We start from the raw sequence: 15330 nt of genomic DNA on the forward strand, positions 1-15330 counted from the left end.
TAAAAAAAGAACAAGATCATGTCTGTTGCAGGGACCTGGATGCAGCTGGAAGCTACCATCCTTAGCAAACTAATGCAGGAACAGAAAACCAAATACTGCATGTTCTCACTCACAAGTGGGGGATAAATGATGAAAAATTAACAGACACTGGTGCCTGCTGGAGGGTGAAGAGTGGGAGGAGGGGGAGGATCAGAAAAAATAACTAATGAGTACTAGGTTCAATACGTGAGTGATGAAATAATATGCACAATCCCCCCGCCCCATGACCCATGTTTACCTTTGTAACAAACATGTACATATACCCCTGAATTTAAATAAAAAAAAAAAAAAGAAAAAAAAAAAGACATGGCTTGGTGCTGGGGCTCACATCTGTAATCCCAGCCATATAGAAGGAAGAGGTGGAAGGGTCACTTGAGATCAGGCTGGGAAGCACAGAGACCCCATCTCTACTCAAAAGAAAAAAAAAAGAAAGAAAGAAAAAAGAAGAGAAAACTTAAAAGAAAAAATAGCAGCATATGGTGGCTTGTGCCTGTGGTCCTAGCTACTCTGGAAGCTGAGGTAGGAGGAATATTTGAGCCCTGGAGTTCAGGGTTGTTGCAGTGAACTATGATCGTGTCACTGCACGCCAGTCTGGGCAACAGAGCAAGGACTGTCTCAAAAATAAAGAAAAAATTTAAAATTAAAACAAAACCTATAGGTAAATAAGAATCTCTGTTTTTCTCCAATTTTACTTTCCAAAACTCCTTTGAAAAAGAAAATGAGAACTCTGACCCAACTTGCTTTAGTTCAGCATTCTAACAAACAACCAGTGTTACTACTCACCTTACATCATGTTTTTAACTGAATTGAGAACTAATCTGTTATTAGAATTAGACCACAAAGGACAAAATCACTGAAGACCTTCTTAGCACAATGTCAGCCCCTCACCATCAGTGACTCATTCATTTGTACTTAGCTTTCTGAGCATATCAACTCATTTTTTCCACTAGGCACTGCATTTCTTCAGAGCTCTACTTCTCAAATCATGACAGCAATAAAAATTCTGTCATCAACCCTGAACAAACACTACTGTATAAAAGCATCCACTGTCTAGTGCATAAAACTCATTCCTTTTTTAAAAATAGTATTTTATTTTTGGCATCCCTTGTTGCTGACTACATTGAACTGGTTGGCTCAGCCATCCCTCAAGCATTCATTTATTTGACAAGTGAATGTTGAGTACCTTGTGCAATAGAAAGTGCTCTGGCTCTGTAAGCAGAACTGAGTTCAAATTTTAGCCCCATTATTTAATAGTTCTGGGACACTGGGCAAGTAAGCTAGTTTCTTCCAGCCAATGTTTCTACACTGTCAATTGAACGTAAAAATATCTATCTTGGCCAGGCGCAGTGGCTCACGCCTGTGATCCCAGCACTTTGGTAGGCTGTGGCGGGCTGATCACAAGGTCAGAAGATCGACGCCATCCTGGATAACATGGTGAAACCCCATCTCTAGTAAAAATACACAAAATCAGCTGGGCGTGGTGGCACGCACCAATAGTCCCAGCTGCTAGGGAGGCTGAGGCAGGAGAATTGCTTGAACCCGGAAAGCGTTGGTTGCAGTGAGCCGAGATCGCGCCACTGAGCTCCAGTCTGGACAACACAGCGAGACTCCGTCTTAAAAAAAAATCCCAATTTGAATAGAATATTTTTGAGGTTAATGTATATAATACACAAATATATGTTAGTGTCAGTGCTCGACAGATGTTATTTTATCCATTTTATCTGCATTGTGGAGCTTAAAAATGTAATAAGACATATACTCCCTCTAGGAGAATCTTATATGCTAAAAGGGGAAACAGGTAAAATTACAGAAGCAATTATAATACCAAAAAAAGATAAATAATAAGAGCGATAAAGAGTACTATTGTGGATCAAATGAGAGATTACATCTTGTTAAAGGAGGAAAACAATGACCATGATAACAATGACCACTACCATAATAATGCCAATAACAATGTCAAACATTTGTTCAAGACTACTATATTTGAGCACTTTTCTAAACTCGGTATACATATTAACTGTTTTTATGCTCTTAACAATTCTGGGAGAAAAATGAGATGCAGAGATGATACTTAAACCAAGATGCACAAATGACACTTAACAGAGATGATACTTAACATGATGCTCAGAGTCTCTAGGAAGTGGCAAGGTAAGGATCCAAACCCAGGCATTGTGGTTCTACAACTCACATTCTACCAAGTGCCCAGGCTACTTTTCTAAGAAAAGCACACAGCAAATAAAGCCCAGGATTTGATGAAATAGCAATAAACAAGTTGAAAATCCCAACCATTGGCCAGGCTTGGTGGCTCATGCCTGTAATCCCAGCACTATGGAAGGCAGAGGTGGGTGGATCATGAGGTCAGGAGTTCGAGACTAGCCTGACCAACATGGTGAAACCCCATTTCTACTAAAAGTAGGAAAAAAAAAAAATTAGCCAGGCCTGGTGGCACACTCCTGTAATCCCAGCTACTCAGGAGGCCAAGGCAGGAGAATTGCTTGAACCCGGGAGGCAGAGGTTACACTGAGCGGGGATCGTGCCATTGCACTCCAGCCTAGGAGACAGAGCAAGACTCCATCTCAAAAAAAAAAAAAAAAAAAATCCCAATGACTAAGTCAATGAATACTCATCTACTGTACCCCAATATTTTCTTATTTGATGATGAAGGCAAAACTCTTTCAATATAATTTAAGGGTTGCAATTATTCATTTATGTTTTAAAATCATTTCAACACCTTTCCATTAAAACTCAGTATTCATCTAGGAAACCCTGTAGACATTTCCTACAATGTAGGCAACAGGTACAACCATGTAATACTGTGGTTTGCAATGTGAAATTTCTCTGAAGCTTTAGTGCCTTCTAAAGGAAGAAACTTAAGAAAGAAAAAAAAATGAAGGGAAAGAAGGAGGGAGAATAAGAAGGAGGAAAAGAACAAGAAGAAGGAAAAGAAGAATTAGCAGAGGACTGTCAATCATCCAGTAGATGATAGGGTAATATGGTGGAAAACATCTGGAATACCTGAGGGGCTCTATCCTGTCTTTAAGGTGCCAACTGTGTGCTAAGCTTCCATGGTTCTCATTTGATGATCACTCACAATTGTATTAATTCAAAAACCCTAAAATCCTTACTGTATTACAATGTAATGTCTTCATATGGTACTTCATTATATAGATGTGATACCAAAATAATTTTTTCATGTATCTTTTGAGAGAGCCACATTTTACATTTACAGTTAAGGACTGAAGTCCCTGATAAGTGAAAAAAAAACATCCAAAACGCACACTGATTCTACAAAGCTGCTGATGCTCTTGGAACAAAATAGAAATTCCAGCCAAAGAACAGAATCGTCATCCTTTTCATCCACAGCCAGAGTCATTTTCTCTTTCACATTAAAATCTAATTTCTAGTGCTCCATGATATTAAATTTATAAAAATGAGTATAAAATATTTTAAATTTATCATGTACCTACATTAAAAGGACAATTGCAGGAAGAGCATTCTCATCTCCCACTTTCAAAAAAGTGATCATTTAGTTAAAACAACTTCCTATGAAATAATGTAAGATAACATATAAATTGACTACCTTTAACAATTCTAAATGAATCAAAAATGAAAAGATTTTTTCTTGATTTCTGAGAGACTGAAATTTAAAATATTAGGTGTGATTGTTTAAAAACCAAGAAAGTAGTTTAATCGTGTATCTGTTTGACTATCACAACTTACCTTCATTATGGGAGTGCATTAAAATTGGTTTGATTACTGGATTTGTCAATTATACAGTCAATACCAATCGATGAAAATTAATCACTTAGATACCATGGCATAAATAAAAATTCCTTTTTCAAATAATTATCACAATTTTAAGATTATTCTTCCATATGTGGCAATAAATCATGCAAATATTGAAATAATTTGGAATATTAAAGAAATTAAGATTTCCTAGATTAAAATTAAGGGGTAAGAAGGATGATTATTACTATTACTAAAAGTACATTAAATTATATGTAAACATACTCTTAACACAACATCCCAACACTCAACCATGATCCCTAATATACAGAATTGACTCAGGGCTTTCTGAGTAAATACTAGAGTATCTAGTAAAGAATAAAATATTACAATAACATTCTGAAATAAATACTAAGTTAAATGAGATGCTACTTTTATCTTGAACTTATTTTGATTCATTTGAATAAATTCTTATAGAGAAAAAGCATTTGGGAACTGTTTCTAGAAAACTACAGAGTGAAAATATTTAGTATTTAAAGATAAGCCTATTGTTTAAAATTTTTTCTGGTATTATTATTATTATTGTAACTGCAAACTATTGGTCTATGTCATGTCAATAAATACTTAAGGAGCAATTAGATGTGAAGGCTTTTTTTTTGTTTTTTTCCTAAATCTAATAAGTATCATTTCTTTTTACTCCACTAGAGGGTAGTCTCTCAAAACTGGGGTTGGAGTTATGACTAGCCTGCTTTTGACCTGTTGATATATTAATCTTCATGTTCCATTCTCCTCAACAAGATGTTTCTTTAGTATACTAATTAAGGTTGTAAAACATGCATTCTTAAAACTGCTTTTTGATTTTTTCATAGATGTTCTTTGAGAAATATGCACTGCTATGTGTTCCTGTGTTTTCCAAATTTCTGGTAATTAATAAAAATGTTTTACATATATGGCTTATATAGTATATTTTCCTGGGAAATATCCTCTCAGAGTTAATAGGCCTAAGAACAAAGATAAATAATTTTTTTATAATTTAGCTTATTACAATTGAATTATTTCCCCAGAGTGGCAAAAAATATATCCTAAATACACACACACACACAGATATACAAACACACCTACACATGTACCCATTCATATGTAGCTCCTAGATTGATTACATCATTAAGGAGAAGTCAGTGAGTATAATTAGAAATACATATTTTTAAAAAGTACCCCCTCAAATGCCAATGTTGCGAATTACAGAGAGGCAAATATATGTTTTATTTTAAAAATCTGGTCAATCCAGACAAGAAATGTCATTGCTAAAAAAAAAAGTGTTATTGAACACCAAGCACATATGCTAAATTAAGTAGGATCTATAGAGAACCAAATGCCACTCAAAACAGTTGCAAGCTTCTCTTCTTAAATAATACAGTCATTGCTGAACTTCACAGAGACAGAGTTGGAGGTGTGAGTCTCTACGACGTGTTTTTAATATTTGGGAAATCCTTATCAGTAGTGTGTCCTGCCTATTTGCAGACTGAAAACATTGTTTCTCTGAATGACTGATAACCTCAAATTGAGAAAACTTGTCAAAAAATTCCCAACATTCCTCCAGAAAGGGGGGAAAAAAATAAGGAAAATGATACCTAGGAAAATATGCAAGCCTGTTACATTTATTTGTATCCTAAGCAGCAGTGTCATAGAACAGACAGTTTGTTTCAGCCAACCAGACTGGAGCAGCTGCGAGTGCTACATCTTGGCAGTCTGAAGCGATTGGCTCCTCTCTGGGGAGTGGAGGGTGTTCAGTTATTAATGACCGCTGAGCAGGCAGCACCATGTCAGTGTGACAACTGATCGGGTGAACGATGCACCACTAACCACCATGGAAACAAGGAAAAATAAAGCCAGCTCACAGGATCTCTCTTCACTGGACTGAGAGCCTCAGCCTGCCGACTGAGAAAAAGAGTTCCCGGAAAAAGAAGGAATCCTGGCTGCAGCCTTCTGCCTTCCTTTATATTTTAAAATACAGAGATAAGATTACGTGCATGTGTGCATATCTATAGTACATATTTGTGTACACTTTGTTACATAGACACGCAAATGCACCTATTTACACCGGGCAAGAACACAACCATGTGATTATCTCAACCAAGGAACTGAGGAATCCAGCACGCAGGGACATCGGAGGTGGGCTAGAACTGAAACTGCTTTTTGAGGTAAGTTTAAAATACACATATCTTTTAAAATACGTTCTATTTCTTGTCACCTCGATGATCACGTTTTTACACCTAAATCCTCCTTTGATGTCTTCTTCTTGTCTGAATTCTAAGAGCATTTTTTCTTTTATTGCACTTTTGAGAAGAAATTCACATGCAAAACCCAGCTGGCTCTGTGTGTGCCTAGCTGTGTTTGTGAGATTCTCCAACATGCATTTTACTAGCTTGAATGCCCATCAGAGGATGTGAGTGGGAGAGAAAAAGCAGTGTTGGGGGGAGGAGAAAAAGGAGGGAGACAGAAGAGAAGGGAACACTGAGGGAGAAGAGAGGAGAGGGAGAGAGAAGGAGATGAGGAAGAGAGAAGGAGACAGAAAGACGAGAGGAGAGACACGGATGAGGGGGTGCAATTTTCCTTTTTCTTCACATTATTTGTAGTGAAAAATAGATCACACATTATTCTGTGTTTTGAAATCAACCCACCAAATGGGGCATTTTTATTCTCTCTCACCCAGTGGATGCAAATTAAGGCAAATGCTGTTGTATGTTAAGAGCTAAAATCACTAAGCAGAGTAGCGGATTGAGCATATCACAAACAGTTATTGAATTTCTGCCAGGCTACATCTTACGGACTGGGGTAAATGACTTCCCTTTAATAATATCCCCTCACTGGTCTGAAGGGATAGTGCAAATGTCTGATTGCTAATGCAGCTGGAACTGCCACACACTAGGTAAAAGGATCCCATGAACCAGAAGAGTTCTAATCTTCTTTGGTAATTAACAGGATCACAGCAGGATGGCTTTAAAGTACATTTCCTATTTAAGAAGATTGTTTGTTCTAACCAACTGCTATATTCCCTTTGCTGTTATTGAGCTGGATGGCTTAATTCGGCTCTAATTTATTCATTTTTAACAATATGTCCTTGTTTCTGTGCCTCTAATTTCAGTGAAAGCAGGCTATGAATATGAGTAGAACCTTCCTAATTTAGTGATAAGGGGATAATGTGAAAACAAAAAGAGAAGTAAAGGTTCAAAATATCTACCTAGAATATACTGTGCTCTGGTACCATAAATATTACTGATATATTTCTCATCTTTAGTTTCAGAAGCAATGCCTCTGAGACAGAATTACTCTCAGTAAACTCTATGAGCATCCATGTATCGATGATTCATGGAATTCATTGTGGGTTAATTTTTACTTCCAATCTTGTAAAGGGAAGCCAGCTACTTAGACTATGCTTTCAAACAGACAACATCAATTGAGGATATTCATGGAAACATTCACTGCCCTCTTTACTGGGTCCTGGAAAGACAGTAAAAGAAACCTAGCATTTGTATTTCATCTTCTGGAGCTCTCTCCTGCCTTCTTTTAGTTCAACTAACCACATAGTTAACAGAGTCAGCTTCTTTGAAACTGTGGGTTATTTTTTTCCACAACTGTGATTTCAGAGCTATTATTGGTTTTCTAGTTTGTAATATAAGCCAAAGCAAAAAGACAATAACCAGCCACTTAGATCCTGCCACTTTCCCATAAATGTGTCAAAAAATGAGTCAGTTTACAATATGTAATATAAGAAGTTAATTAATTCCAGTGACCTTTGTAAATGATGACAATAAAGCAGCTCTGACAATATGTCAGTGGCTTCGATTTTCTCTCTGTAAAATGAACAAGTTTAAGAAGAGGGTTCCTGCTCAGAGAGAAAAATGAAAGGTGCTGAAGCATCAGCTTGCAATATTGGCAGCTTTGCTCACTCTGCCTCAAACGCCACATGCACTATAAAAAAAAATGATTTATAACAAAAAGGAAAAGGTGTTTTATTTGCTTTTCTGCTATTAAAAGTGCTGCTTTTGAAACAGACCAGATCTGATATTCTGAGGTACCTCCTAAGTTCCTAACCAAGAGGAAAAGAAGTAGATACTCAACCCTCTGATTTCAAACTCCCATATAATGTAGCATTGCAGTATTGATTTCAGTTTCTCTTAGACCTTTTCCAGGGAAAGTTTGCATGACAGACACACATTCTTAAATCTAACCCGCCTTATTTTAAAATTGCAATCGATGACACCTAAGAACAGTGGATTCACTGTTTAACCATAGTAAAGCTCACATACATATTTTGTGGATTACAGAGATCAGTAATGTGCCCACTTGAGTCTGAGAAATACCAACACTCCAGGCCCTCAGTGTTGTCACTCAGTGTGTGCCAGTGAGTTTGGTGATTTGATCAGCACCTACGAATGCCAGATGATGGACATATGTGTATGCCTGGAAGACTTAACCATAGTCTCCCCAAATCATGTAACTATACCAGAAATAGCAGCTTCCTGGCAAGACAAGCTTCAAAGGACCATTTTTTTCCAGGGTGTCGCTTGTCACAGGCAACATGCTGAGTTAGAATGCTGATGAGTAGGTGGAATTTTTTATTTGGAGGTGGTTGTTCTTGTTATTAATGGCTAAATAAACAGTGCTACCAGACTTCTAGGCCAGTAATTCAGTGATCTATGAAAAAGGTGATCAACTTATGATACACTAACTATATTTCACTATTTCTTTGTTCTTTTTTTTTTTTTTTAACATCTTTTGCTTTTGCCATATGATGGGTTTGATGTTTCACTCTTCCTCCCCAGTCTGAATTTTTTTGGGTGTAACATTCCTATGTAACATGGCACTTGGTATTTATTACAACCTAAGTTGATCAGAAAGCTTTATAAACTGGATTTAAAAAAAAAAAAAAAAACTTACCTAAGTTAAAGGTTATTACTTAATTAGCAGCCCCTGAAAATGGGCATAGGTGAGGTATCTGTTGGTGAATCTGAAGGAGATCATTAAAAGAAAGCTAATAGCAGGCTAAAAAATGAGTTCTTTCTTCTAGTCTCAATAAGGATGCTCCTCTAAAATGATTTAAAATAATGTGGCTCCAGCCAGTCTGAAGAAACACTAGACATGCGTACAGCCCACTAAAATGTTCCATGTAGACCTGGTTCTGAGAGTTTAACTACTTATGTATCATTGTTTGGCACATGAAACTAAATAAATCAGGTAAACTCTAGGGAAAACATCAGTACATCTTGTCCGTGCTGTCAAAGATAAAGCTGTCTGATATTGGCTATGCAATGAGTACTTAGGAAAGCTTCACTGTGTAACAACTGAACATAGCTCCTGCTCAGGGAACTCCTCCCCTCTCCTTCTGAAAAAGTGATGTCTTGTTAGACAGCTACGAAGTCACTAGTAAAACATGATAACAATTATTTCTTTAGCCACAATGTGAAAGGAAAGGAAGTCAAATTCTAATATAAATACAGTAGCTGGTGCCAGAGGATGGGAAAAAGGAAGAGGGATAAATCAGAATGTTTTTCTAACTTGTTGAAAGGAATCGAAGGTCTCAATAGATGCTATTTAGAGGTCATTAAATACAGGATTAACAAGGAAGACTTAATGCCCATCTCAAATCTTTCTGAAGAAGTACAGTACCTACAGGGTTATCTACTATATTTGCATAATTGTCAAGTTTGTATACACCTGCTTTCTATTATGTTAATTCATCTTTAGGCCATAATAAGGGAAGAATTATCTATGGTGTCATTAATAAAAACACATTACACAGCTTCAGTATATGGGAAATATAGAAGGGAGACATGCTTTCATAGAATAGAATTTTTGAATTGAAAGAGACATTTGTAGCTAGTCTAATATGTTCATTTGATAGGTGAAAAAAACTGAGGCTGAAAGGGTTTGAAATCATTATAATATAATATACTGTACTTTGTATTCACCCAGCTATTGACTGGAGAGGCCCAGGTTAGAACTCCTTACAATACTTCCTCCAGCATTCCATTAAAATTCTGCCTCCTTAGTCTTTCACATATAATGTTTTCTCAAAAAACTATCTGAAAAAAATCCCTCCAGACTCACAGATATGTGCAAAAAAGAGAAATATTTATTCAGATAATCAAGCATTCTAAAAGCAAAAGCCAATATTCAATAACAGAAGCAGCAATGATTTATTAAGTATATAACACCCAAATATTTCAAAACCGTAATTCATCTTTTGAATGTGGTTTACTATATTCTGTAAAGAGTCATAAAAATTAGAGTTTTGCCCTGTTTTTAAAACATGTTAATAATAATAATGCCACTATCCTTCACTTACAGAGACTCAGCTATTGATCATCCACTATAAGTTTTAAGGTTTTCCAAGAATTCTGAAAAGCCTCTCCACATCTGTTTTTACTTGGGTTCACTGTAAATAATTTAAAGCACTTAACATGTGCCTTATTTTTTTATATACAGTGTCCATTCTCAAGATCCATGCTTTGCTTATACATCTCATTGGAAAACAATAAACATCAGGATAGCAATCCCTCTCCTTCTCTCCCTCCCCTACTCCATCCCAACTTACTTTCTGATTTCTAGAGTCAGAGTGGGAGCTCCAGTAGGCAATGACATCTCCTTAGTATCACAATCCTCTTCTTTTCTTTTGGGCAAATTTCTCTCTGTTTTTAAATGTGCTCTCCAAATTTTGCTTAACATAATAGTAATTAATTGACTCAACTTGTGAGAAGGATACAAAATATAAATACAATAATTGTGAATATTTATTTAAAGCTCTACCATTTACAGAGCAATTTTTCAACAATTACTTTGCTCCTTAAAACGATCTGGTGAAGTAGGGTAGATATGATGATGATGAAAATCTTTAAGACAGGAGAATGAGGTTCTGTAAGGTTAGAGACTTGCTAACATGTTGAGGTGCAAGGGTCTCTGCTCTGCCTCCAGAGAGCAGAAGAAAATATGGGTGCAGCACTGGTCCCTGGCATTTCTGAAGTTAGTAATAAATGTCAGTTCCCTTTTTATTGAACTTCCACTCTAGATCTTACCCTTCCAAAAACTATGTTTTTGTACCATATCTGGATAGATTTTTGCAAATTAAAATCTTTATTTCTTAAATCACAGCTATTGCTATGCCTGAGTTAAATTAAAAAAAAAAAAAAAAAAAAAAAAAAACCCACATCTATTCTTGGAGAAAAAGACTGTATGTTGTTCTACCTACTCATCTATATGTTTGTCTGACAGCATTAGCACTTTGATAAACAGATACTTGGCAAAGGTCTCAAAAACTGGATAAAATGAGATGAGTAAATTATTTAGGGATTTTCCAGGTTACTAAAAATTATGAACAAAGTCTCCAAAGCCACTTAAGAACCCCCAATGGATCAAGTGTCAACATAAAAGCAACTTCTTTAGCATCTCCTTTCTGGTTTGTCTTGGAGAGAAAATGACACACTAAATAAGATAAAAATGTTAGTTAATTTGAAAGTAAACTGGTATATTTGTAAACTACTAAAGTCAAAATGCCAGTAAACTTACATACATTATTCTGTGAGCCCTTTCTAGGGGAGATTTTGTCTGTCAAAAGTCATACAGACCTTGAAATGAATAAAAATCCCTTTAAAACATTCTAAAGTTTGTCATTTCACGCTTTATTTCCAGGAAGTGAAGCATTCCACAGATAATCAGCTACTCTACTCAGGGAAGGAGTTTAAACGTCACCACTTTTTGCATGTCTGCATAAAAAAGGCCCACTGAATCAGTTAAAGGTTAACATCAATAGGCAACATTCTCTATTTCCAAAGGCCTGAAGCTCCTGGGATCTAAATTCCTGAGGAACAATGGAAGAGGCACTGTTTCCCACTTGGTACAAAACAGGACTTGAGGAATGGCAGAATGTGTTCTTCCGGGATTAAGGCCCGGAAGGTGAAGCTTGGGACTCACAACACTTAAAGGTGACATGAATAATAGTAGATATTTTAACTATAGAAGACATTTAAGAGACTTTGTTTTCACTGTGGTAAACAGGTTTGATTTGGACTTATAACTTTTTTCAAAAATTATCAAATTAATAATGACTACAATGAAATAAAGGCAAATATTTTAGTGGATTCATTCCCTGGGGTAACATTTGTTCTATAATTTATGGTCTCATAATGTTGAGAGATCAAAGTATTTAAATAACATTGTCAACTAACTTGCAGCTTACCTTTCTTAAGGAAAAAAAAATGTTAAAAACAGATGTATTTTTCAAACATACAATTCATGTTGATTTTTATGTCATTAGACTGTTTACTGTATCGCTATATTTATATGCCTCCAAAATATGGAGTTTTAATGGGGTCTAAGTTTAATTCTATTTTTATCAAAACTCAGTCACTTAGAAATACCAAACACTGAACATGTTCTACAAAAAGTATTCAACATCTGTAGAATACGTGGAACCACAATGACCTTTATTGAAATTTCAATAGTTGCAGGAAATAATTTAAATATATATCTATACAGATATTTTGATTTCTACAAAGGCCAAGGGGTTAATGGTCTTATACTGCAGGTGCCCAAGGCATTGAGAACAAAAAAGATACAGCAAGTGAAAAGAGAATTGAGTCTAGGTCACAATGCTATAGAATTGAAAAGAAAGTGCAACAGAATAGAATGGAAAGAGCAAAACAAGGTGACTGCCATATATGAAAGATAAACATACTCTAAGAACATATAAACTTCTATTCATAGTCATTCTTGAATGAAAAATATATAAAATGCCATTATAAGATACAAACTTCATCCAAGTCAATTTGTTGTGTGACTAGCTGAACTGACTCACTTACCAAACACATAGTTTATGTTTGTTCCTCATATTGTCATTTATTACCCACATATATTTTACACAAACACTACAGTTGTTTACAGAGTGTCATAAGCTGATGTTCAGCTAACTTTTTAAAATCAGTGAGGCATTTTCCAAACCACCATTTCCTTGATCAATTACTTTTTAATGAGGAAGCAAAATTTATGTAAATATCAAAGTCTCATTTTTATATTTAGGCTATAAATTATACCGTAATATGCTGCTGTTGGGCAAAATAATCAAAGTAATGAAGAATTAAAACAAATGTTATGACATAAATTAATGTAAGCAGAGACCTTATACATTCAAACCACATCATCTCTCTTAGACAGTCCTTTACTGGCTAAAGCAATGGTGGTAATACTGGCTGATCTCGTTTACAACATACAAGCATTTTCCGTGCCAAACACTGTGCTAAGCACTTAACATACATTTTCTCATTTAATCGTCATAACAACCGAACTAAGCACTATGTTTAACCCATTTTACCAATGTGAAAAATAAGGCTTAGAGAAGAAAAGTAACTTGCAATAACTAATGAAGAACAGGAAAAGGAACCTAGGTCAGTTAGCTCTCAAGAACATGCCTTTGTGCATGAGGCAACACTGCCTCCCGTTGGTACTGTCTAAATATAGCTAGTTTATATCGCCTTCCAAGAGTCAGATTCTCTATCAAAATACAAAAACTCCGTTTATAGTTTTATATCATGCATTCTGCTCATACTAGAATATTGTATCTTTGTAGAATTCTTCTTTTGTTTCTGAGAAAGGAGTGATGCTTTACTTATTTATATTTGAGTTTCGCGATCCACTAGATTAACTAAAATGATTTTTTGCAGTTCAGTTCACAGCCAGACCTGTGAACCAGCAGCTTATAACTTCCTCTCTCATCATTTTTCCATCAAGTGGAAGTCAACATACTTCTTTACCTGAGGTCACGCAGTATAAGTGACACGAAAGAAAAATGCAAAACTTAGCTCGTTGGCCTCAAATTTCATTATTTATAATAAGGTGTCCTTGTATCTAGTTCCAAATTTTGGACACTTTTTCCCCCTCATGCATTCTCTTTTAAATGATGAACATGAAAATAGTCTGAATACAATTTCATTGCTACTATGAGCATCAATTTTCAATGAAATTCATCAATCTTCCTTAGTATGCATAAGCTTCTAACCCTGCAAGGTTAACTGATGAAAGCTGTAACTTGCTTTTCAAACTGAGGATGCTGAGCCAAACCTAAAACTTTAGTAGAAGCGTTCTATACTAGCTGTTAGTAAAACTTCAGCATTTCTTGCTGTGTCACCTCCTGAAAAGACTATCAGGGGAGTCCTTCGACTTGACTGTCCTACGAAACAAAATCTGAATGTAAAATTAAAGCAAAAATGTTGTTGAGGATTCCTCCAGTGATTAAAAATGGAGTTTAGAGAGCTCACATCAACATATATTTTCTGTTCAAAATGAAGATTTTTTTTGAAAATTATAAGCAATTAGACAACTGAAAAAATAAATTCAATTTTGAGGTGATAAAAGGTTAAAGTACTGTGAATCATGAATAACTTAACATATAAGAAATAAAGAAGGATATGTATAATTTTAAATTAAACTTTTGGGGTTTTTTTCCTGCTACTTCTTATATACAACAAAGACAAGGAAGAGGAGGAGAAAGAGAAAGAAGAGGAAGATGTTGGGCAACATTTATTTAACATGCTCCACAGCCTGGAACCTGGGTAAGCTCTTTGTTCACCTCTTCTCATTTCACTTTGGTTCCATGAGGGAACTGAGGCTTGAAATGGAGAAGCATTTGCCCACCTTCGCTCAGTGGAAAGGTCCTGATTTGAATCCTGAATGTCTGACTCTGAAGCCCATGTTATTGTGTCTTCCTTAGCATATATTTCTCTCTTTTTAAAATTTCAATAGGTTTTTGGGAAACAGATGGTGTCTGGTTATATGAATAAATTATTTAGAGGTGATTTCTGAGGTTTTGGTGCACCCATCACCCAAGCAGTGTACACTGTACCCAATGCCTTATCATAGATTTCTTAGAATAAGCATAATATATTAATCCTTAGAGAAGCATTTGACTTTTTATGCAGAAGCATCTAACAACAGGCTCTTTCTACAGTTTGAAACTTCTCAGCCAAGATGAGGAGTATATATATAAGAATATGCTCAAACTTTATATATAATAAAAAATAATAATATATTAAAATATTTATAACATATATAGATTTAAAATAAACATAATAAATGCATCAAACTTTCCAGTTTTACCACATGGTGCAACTTGATTAGTATAATATTATTTCATAAATAATATAATGATAATGAACACAATATAATTCAACTAATCTAGAAGTATTACTTGTGGATTTTCTACTTAAACATTCTTATTAATCTGTGTAATTTTAGAAGTGTAATGTATGTAAAAATATCATGGTTGAATTCCAGGAGGATTTATGAACATCTAAGATCTTTATCATTTCTTAGGGAATGGAAATCACTAATGAAATAAGGAAAGTTTTCTTGATCATAAATATCTTGCAAATTGAACAAGTATAACAATGTTTTAACCTTATTCTTTTGACCCTGAATATTGCTCACCAGATTTGAAAATATTTGAAAACTTTTAAATATCTTTCTATATTTTGTAAAGATGATGAACATTTATAAGTTTAAAATTCCCCCATG

At 35.2% G+C, this 15330-nt stretch overlaps 2 protein-coding genes across 10 annotated transcripts in view; one reads left to right on the top strand and one right to left on the bottom strand.

The window, feature by feature from the left end:
• The window catches only part of IMMP2L (inner mitochondrial membrane peptidase subunit 2), an 878275-nt gene that overhangs the window by 415440 nt on the left and 447505 nt on the right, over positions 1–15330 (bottom strand). The gene's annotated exons all lie outside the window — the stretch shown is intronic.
• Positions 5530–15330, top strand: part of LRRN3 (leucine rich repeat neuronal 3) — a 33762-nt gene continuing 23961 nt past the window's right edge. For 3 of the 6 annotated variants that reach the window (XM_073009277.1, XM_073009278.1, XM_007982607.3), the window contains exons 1-2: positions 5530–5966; positions 14288–14369. The gene's annotated coding sequence lies outside the window, so the exon portion shown is untranslated. Of the gene's footprint in view, positions 5967–11454; positions 11748–14287; positions 14370–15330 lie in introns of all 6 variants that reach the window. The other 3 variants (XM_073009280.1, XM_007982608.3, XM_007982609.3) reach the window with 2 other exon arrangements.

Source organism: Chlorocebus sabaeus, chromosome 21 (genome assembly GCF_047675955.1).
Source record: "Chlorocebus sabaeus isolate Y175 chromosome 21, mChlSab1.0.hap1, whole genome shotgun sequence".
NCBI lineage: Eukaryota > Metazoa > Chordata > Mammalia > Primates > Cercopithecidae > Chlorocebus > Chlorocebus sabaeus.